Here is a 7,539-nt window from a genome sequence, read left to right as displayed (position 1 = left end):
TTTATTTCTTTTAATCTCTTAACTATCTGTACTCTGTCTCTTTAAAGACTTTACCTTTTTTTTTAAACCATTAACTTTATTCTCTATATTCTTTTTCTTCTCTCTGTCAAGCCTATGTACATTCATCCAACAGTGTGACTTATTTAGTGGTCTGAATCTGTCTGAATCTGCAATTTTTTACTATCCAGGAGCACTTTTGATTTGCACCTTTAAATCACTAAGCGCTTAAGAATCTAAGCTGTGACATTCCTAGGTCAAAAACAGGTACTGCCTGCTTGCCCCGCCCAGTCCAACATGGTGGAGCTGCTTGTGTTTCTGAGCTGCGGCATGCAATGTCCCCCTTTTAGGCACACAGCAGTCTAGTTGCCATCAAACAAATCGTAACACTTTACTCCAAATGCTCCATTCAAAAGCTCTGTCTCCTGCAGGAGCCAGACAGAGATCGCAATGGTGGCACAGCCCAGAAAGCCAGCATTTTAAAACAGCCAGTTTTTTTCCTGCTGTTGAGTCAGGAAAATTTCAAAATGAAAGACGTACCATTTTGTGCTAGCTCTGTGGCCGCCAGGTAGGAGCGGCACTCAGCACTTTAATTCTGAGACTGAGCGTGCAGCACAGAAATTCTTTTCATCCAAGTTACAGCCAAATCTGACATGCAGAGCACTGCGCAGTCTGAAAACATGTCATGCCCTTCTGCCTGCCTAAGCCTGATTTGGTTGTCTGCCCAGGTGCAGGGGGGGAGCGCTGAGCCATCAGCGCAGTCTCAGAGCACTCTCCTTCATCCAGTCCCATAAAAGCCATTGAAATGCTAGGACTGTGCCACAGTCCTAGGAGGCCACACTTTAAAATGACGCAGCTTTTTTTTCTGATGCTGATGCCGAATCAGGAAATCTCTCTACAGCACGCCACCAACAAACAGCAACAATCTGTGTAGCCCAGGCTGGCCTCGAACTCGTGATCCTCCTGCCTCTGCCTCCTTCAGCAAATCCTACCTGTGTGCGCCACCACAACCGGAAAAAGGGGAAATGATGTGGGAGTGATTTCTTATTAATAAAGAAATTGCCTAGGCCTCTTGATAGGCCAACCCTTAGGTGGGTGGACTAAACAGAACAGAATGCTGGGAGAAAGAAGCTGAGTCAGGGAGTCGCCATGATTCTCCCACTCCAGGCAGACGCAGGTTAAGATCATTCCTGGTAAGCCAGCTCGTGGGCTACACAGATTATAAGAAATGGGCTAGTCCAGGTGTGAGAGTTAGCCAAGAAAAGGCTAGATATAATGGGCCAAGCGGTGTTTAAAAGAATACAGTTTCCGTGTAATAATTTTGGGTAAAGCTAGCAGTGGGGGCGGCCGGGTGCCGGGAACATAGCCCCGCCGCTCTTATTTCAACAAGATCTTTAGTAATTTACCTGTTAGTTAAAAGGGGACCGGGGAAATGGACAGACAGAGGAAGGCAAAATAAAAAAAAAATCAAAATGTTATACCGACAACAACAAGGAAAAGACCATGAGACAGATACAGACAGATGGACAGTGCCACATAGAGGTAGGAAGGAGTTGTGTTGTTGCAGAGGAAAAAAAAAAACAAAGAGAGAGAGAGACAGAAACCCAGGGAGAGCTCCACAGGAATATACACAGTACAGTCAGACAGAGAAAGGAACCAGCACATACTGGGATGAAAGCTTCTCTGTTATATAGACAGACAAGCAGATATTGTGCAGGGAATTTCCCAAATAGTTGAACGAAGAGAAATCAATCCATTTCACACAATTTTAAAGTAATTGCTATGGTAGAGGCATCAGGAAATAGATGGGGAGTAAGATTGTGATAAAGCAGAGTCTGATAAGCACCATTAAAAGTCAAAATGCTTTTTAGTCCCTTGAAGGGAAAAACATATTCAGTTGGAGGAGGATGTGGGAGCCTGAAGGACAAATAAAGACTTATAATTGGAAAGAAAAAGGATTTTCCCAACTATGGGGATGGCTAGTAAGAACTTTGAACAAGAAAAGAGGGCACATGTTCAGGAAAGGAGCAATAGCTTCTAGCTAAAGTGTAGGTTAGTGAGCCTGAGGGTTGCATGGGGGTCATTTGTAAATACATATGCTCCGGGCCTTCAGCCCACGTGCATGGTATCAGAGTAGGTAAAAGCAGGTCCCCAGAATCTGTATTTGTCTCCACAAATCACAGATGTATATAGTGTGGTAGGAAGTCAAAGGTGGCCTCTGTTGTCGCAACTGAAGAGGTTTGGGATGTCACAGACTAAGGATGTAGATTTAGCTCAGGCTCAATGAACCTAAAATGTCGTGGTTCAAGTTCAGCTGCTGTACTGTACTGAGAAGTGCTTACAGCCTATAAAATGAGGCCAGATGGCAGTTGGAGATGACTACTAATTAATTCAACCTGGTTTTAGGTCATGCCACCGACAGCAGATATACTTTCTTTGTATTTGGAGAATATGGTTGAAACACATTTTTTTTCTTTAGTTAAATGGGGATGAAAATAATAGGAAGGATCTGCCATATGAGACTACGTCTTTTGACTTCTCACACTCTTTGTTGATCCCTGTAAAGGCATAAGCACTTTCCTCTACAGCAGTATCAGAACTCTTGAATTATTATTCATTGGTAAATTATGTTGGGAATGTTTTTGAAAGTCAAAAGCAAGGTGTACAATGCAGGAACTATTTGAAAAGGCATTTAGACTTTTTAAAAGTGAAGCAGAAATATTTTTTCAGTGCCGTTTGAAAACTGAGGTATATGTTTGTGTTGTCATGGTATGTAGTTTGTGAAACCATTTTATGGTAAGTGTCCTTCAGCTATGAGAAGCTGCTCAAGGGAGGCCTGGTTTGCTTTCTCATTAACTGAGGAACCAGAGGTCACAACTCCTGCTGATTGTGAAACAGTTTGAAATTTCACATGAACAATGTTTTTCTGTTGCTATTTAAGCCTTTGACTGTTAATTATTATTAAAAGTATAATCTTTTTTTCCAGTTAGCCAGATGGCAAATGTGTTAGTCTGCTTTTTTTCACTGTGGCCACATAGTTCATATAGAAATAAATAATTGAAAGGAAGAGATATTCACTTTGGCTCACAGGTCCCGGTTTCTGACCATGGTCTACCGCTCCTGGCCCTGCTGCAGACTGTCATGGAAGGATGCATGTGGTGGACCAACACTGAACATCAAGGTGCTCAGGTAGACAGAGCCAGCAGATGACCATTTTCTCCAACTAGGCCCAACCTTCAGATGTTCAAACTCTTTCCAACAGCATCATCAGCTGGAACTAACGTTGGGTTTTTGTTTGTTTGTTTTTAAATATAGGCACCTATAGAGGATATGGAAGATCCAAATCAGATTCATGAGGGCAGGCACCTAGCCACAGCCTTCTCTATATTCCTCTGTCTAGTACAAGATTGTGCATGTAGCAGGTTCTCCCAAAGATTTGATATAAATAACAGTAGGATAGAAATGTAGGAAATGTAACACATCATCTCAGTAATTCATTACTGCTAACAAAGAGCAGCATGGAGTGAGAGATGGTGAAAATTTGGCTCACCTATTCCAGTACTTCCTATTTATATTATATATCCTGAAGGTTGCTGTATTTAGAATTGATTATAATTGAGTCACTATTAGCAAAATGTATAGAATACCAAGAAAATTGGTATAGCACATCAAAAAGAATTGCAAGATTCATCCCTTCCCTTAGTATCTATAGGCTCCAATAATAGACATTTGAATGAATATGTTCATTACCACATTTGCATGAAAATAAATGAATGAATACCTATTTTAATGCACATTATGCCAAGTGAATTGTATGGAAACATTAGGAACAAAAAGAATCTGTCCTCTGCGGAGACTGCTGGGGCTAAGAGTTGAAGTTGTCATATGTGAAGAGAATTTGGCATTACAAATAGTAACACTTTATAAAAGTGGATAGTTTAGATTTTTGTCTTTTTATTGACACTTCAACATTACTAACAACGGTCACTAGTGAAAACAAGGACAATTCTGGCTAGTCTATAAAAGCATGCAACTTTCATTTTTCTGTGGCTACAATTGTAAACCAGAAATAAGAAAGCCGAGAGGAGCTACCATTTGGGTGAGAAAGAAAATTACACTTCCTAGCTTCCTAAGGTTCTGAAGAGTCTGAAAGCACTGGTGAGATTGTTAAGTGGGGGAAGTGCTTGCTGTGCAAGCATGACCTGAATTCAGATCCCCAGCACCCATGTTAAAATACTAGGCATTGTAGTATGTGCCTGTAATTCTGGTGCTGGAGGCAAAGAAAGAGATTCCAGAGACTTGATGACAAGCCAGTCTAACCAATCAGTTCCCTGAGAAACCCTGTCTCAAAAATAGAGAGTAATAGAGAAATGCTGCTGATGTTGACCTCTGGCCTTCACAGGCATACACATGGGTGGGATGTGCATTCATACACACATATATACACATATAGATAAAAACCACAAAAATTATGAAAATGAATCATAATTGTGTGTTTTATAATTTAAAAATTCATTCATTGGAATATTTTTCAGAATTATTACCAAAAGTCTATTTCCATCTTGGACTCTAATTATTAACTGACAAAATGCTCATGAAGTAAACTCAGCCCCACCCACACATGTCAAAACTAGGCTTTGGTCTCATTGACAGAACAGACAAGTGACAAAAAGGATGAGGTGGGTTTCCTAGTGAGATTTACAGGTTGTAGACAGGTAAGGACACTGGAGTTCTGTGATGATCACAACAACAGGTAATTAAATAGATCCCAGTTCTGCTGTCAAGTTGACTCAGACCATTGATAATGAGGGACTTTGAAGAGATGGCGAAAAAGATGGCATGAAGATGTTTAACAGCGAGCTTGTCCTACTCATGAATAAAGCGACATTTCATACATGGTTTCCAGGTAAAATCTGAAGCTAAAGTTGACTATAATAAGACAGAAGGTCAGAATGATATCTATAATAGAGATAGCACTAATATCTGAGATTATAGCTCCAGAATTGAGAAAACAGACCTGTAGATAGTTCAATGACAACAGTTCTTGGGTCCAATTAACTGTTGGGGGTTCTAAACTAAATATTATGATTAATATGCTTTCTGCATTAACCAGGTGCTTACTTCCATCCTGAAACAGAGGGAAATGAATTTTTCTGTCAGTCATTATTTCTACTCACTGACAGCTTCTCATCTCAGAATGTGCTCTGTCATACAGTCTTTCAACAAATGTTTATTAAATGTTATGTGTTAGATATTATACCATACAAAGAGGGATAAAACAGACATCATTTGGTCTTAGAAAGCTTACAGGTTTATAAATAAGGTAAGCAACTAAATGGATGATTCAGGTACAGCATATAAAGTACCCAAAGGTACTAAGGAGCACTCACTCATTCTGTTAATCAGATGTATCTCTATTTCCAAGCAGCAGTCTGAAAGGAAACCAGATGATGACATTAAACCTAGACTTATGACACACAAAAAATATTTCCAAGAAAACCAGCATGGTGGGGGAGCACAGCTGTATCTCAGGGGGCTAAAACTGGATGACCATGAGTTCAAGGCTAGACTGAGTTACACAAACTTCTGTCTCATCAAATAAGCAGTTTTGATTTTTCTTGTAAACTGTGACTACGTGTTGGTCTGATACACCTATTTTTTCTAATCTATCTATGGACATTTCTAGGGTCTTCATTTGGGCTTCTTCTTTAGTCCCAACTCTAATCTACAATATCAGATGCTCTTATAAGGTACAAATCATCCCTTCTTTGACTGAGGGCTCCATTTACTCTCTGCCCTGCTGCTATCAGAACTATTAGTCTTGCCTGGGATGCCCCAGCCATTTTCCTGTTTTCAACCAGGCATCAATTTCCATGGGTTGAGTTTAGAGTCTGTGTCTCTTGGGCAGAACGGAAACAGGAAGAAGGTGGGTATGTGGATCTTGTGAGCAGCCCAGGACTGTTAGGGAGGAGGTATAGTTTGCAAACATAGGACTTCAGTTTTGAATTTTGATCCAGGGACAATAGCTGTCATACTGGTCCATCCTGTGTGTGAACTTGGCTTGATAATAATGAAAGTTAGAAGTTAAGATGTAGATGGTATCTTTTTTTATTTTAAAGATTTATTAATTTATTATGTATAGTGTTCTGTCTGCATGTATACCTGTAGGGCAGAAGAGGGCACCAGATTTGGAATTGAACTCAGGTCCTCTGGAAAAACAACCAGTGCTCTTAACCACTGAGCCATCTCTCTAGCCTCCTAGGACCTTGGAAAATATCTTGGGGAGAGTTATCTTCTATCTGACCTACCCATGTGATGTGTCTTAGCCAGAGGAATAGGATCTATTCTTGACCACCCCCATGGCCTTAGCTTAATTTTAATTATTTTTATTGTTATTTTTTTCTAATCTGGGCACTGTGACCTTCTAACTTCTTTCATCATTGACTAATCCATGTTGTCTGTCTCTTCCCTTCTTGGCCTATCATTTAAAAATATTTGCAGCTCATGTGGTCTGATAAAACAGTGTGTTTGGGGATAGAGAGCTAGCTCAGCCAGTGATAAAACCCTGGGACCTACAAGATGAAATGTAGAGAACATCTCCTCTGTATCTGGCTTTGTTTTGGACCACCAACCAGCTCGCAAAGATTTATTCTTAGTTATGAATGTTCGGCCTTGGCTTAGGCTTGTCCCACTAGCTCTTATTATTTAAATTAACCTGTTTCTATTCATCTCAATTTTTCCTTGGGGCTTTTATTTTCTTCCATTTTGTATGTTCTACTTTGTGTCTGCCTGGCTAGCTGATCCCAGGAGTCTTCTTTTTTTCTCCTTTGCTCTCCCACACTCCAGCCCAAATTCCTCCTCCTCCTTCTTTCTGCCCACCAGTCCCACCTATCCCTCTACTGGCTAGCTATTGGCCATTAAGCTTTTTATTAGATCAATTAGGTGCCTTAGGCAGGCAAAGTAAAACAGCAGTACATCTTCACATAATTAAACATATGCAACATAAGCTAATGCAACACACCTTTATATAGTTAAATAATTTTCTGCAACATAAACAAATGTAACACATTTTTGCATAAAGTGTTATTCCACAACTTTCCCCCAGCAAGTTGATCTCTTGTCTTTTTGCCGGGTGTGGTAGTACGTGCATTTCTTTTTTTTTTCTTTAATTTATTTTTTTGTTTATTTTTTTTGAGTTGTTGAAAAAAAAATTTCTGCCTCCTCCCCATTTCCCATTTCCCTCCCCCTCCTCCCACACATTGCCCCCCTCCACCCACTCCCCTCACCCTCTCTCCCTCCCCCCACTCCATTCCCCCTCCCTTTCGAGAATGAAGAGCAGTCCAGATTCCCTGTCCTGCAGGAAGTAAAAGGTCCTCCCACTTCTATCCAGGTACAGGAGGGTGAGCATCCAAACAGGCTAGGCTACCACAAAGCCAGTTCATGTATTAGGATCGAAACCTAGTGCCATTGTCCTTGGCTTTTCATCAGCCTTCATTGTCCGCCATGTTCAGAAAGTTCGGTTTCATCCCATGCTTATTCAGT

Source organism: Microtus ochrogaster, chromosome X (genome assembly GCF_000317375.1).
Source record: "Microtus ochrogaster isolate Prairie Vole_2 chromosome X, MicOch1.0, whole genome shotgun sequence".
Classification (NCBI taxonomy): domain Eukaryota; kingdom Metazoa; phylum Chordata; class Mammalia; order Rodentia; family Cricetidae; genus Microtus; species Microtus ochrogaster.
The sequence above is the reverse complement of the archived record's forward strand: the minus strand, read 5'-3'. Positions refer to the sequence as shown.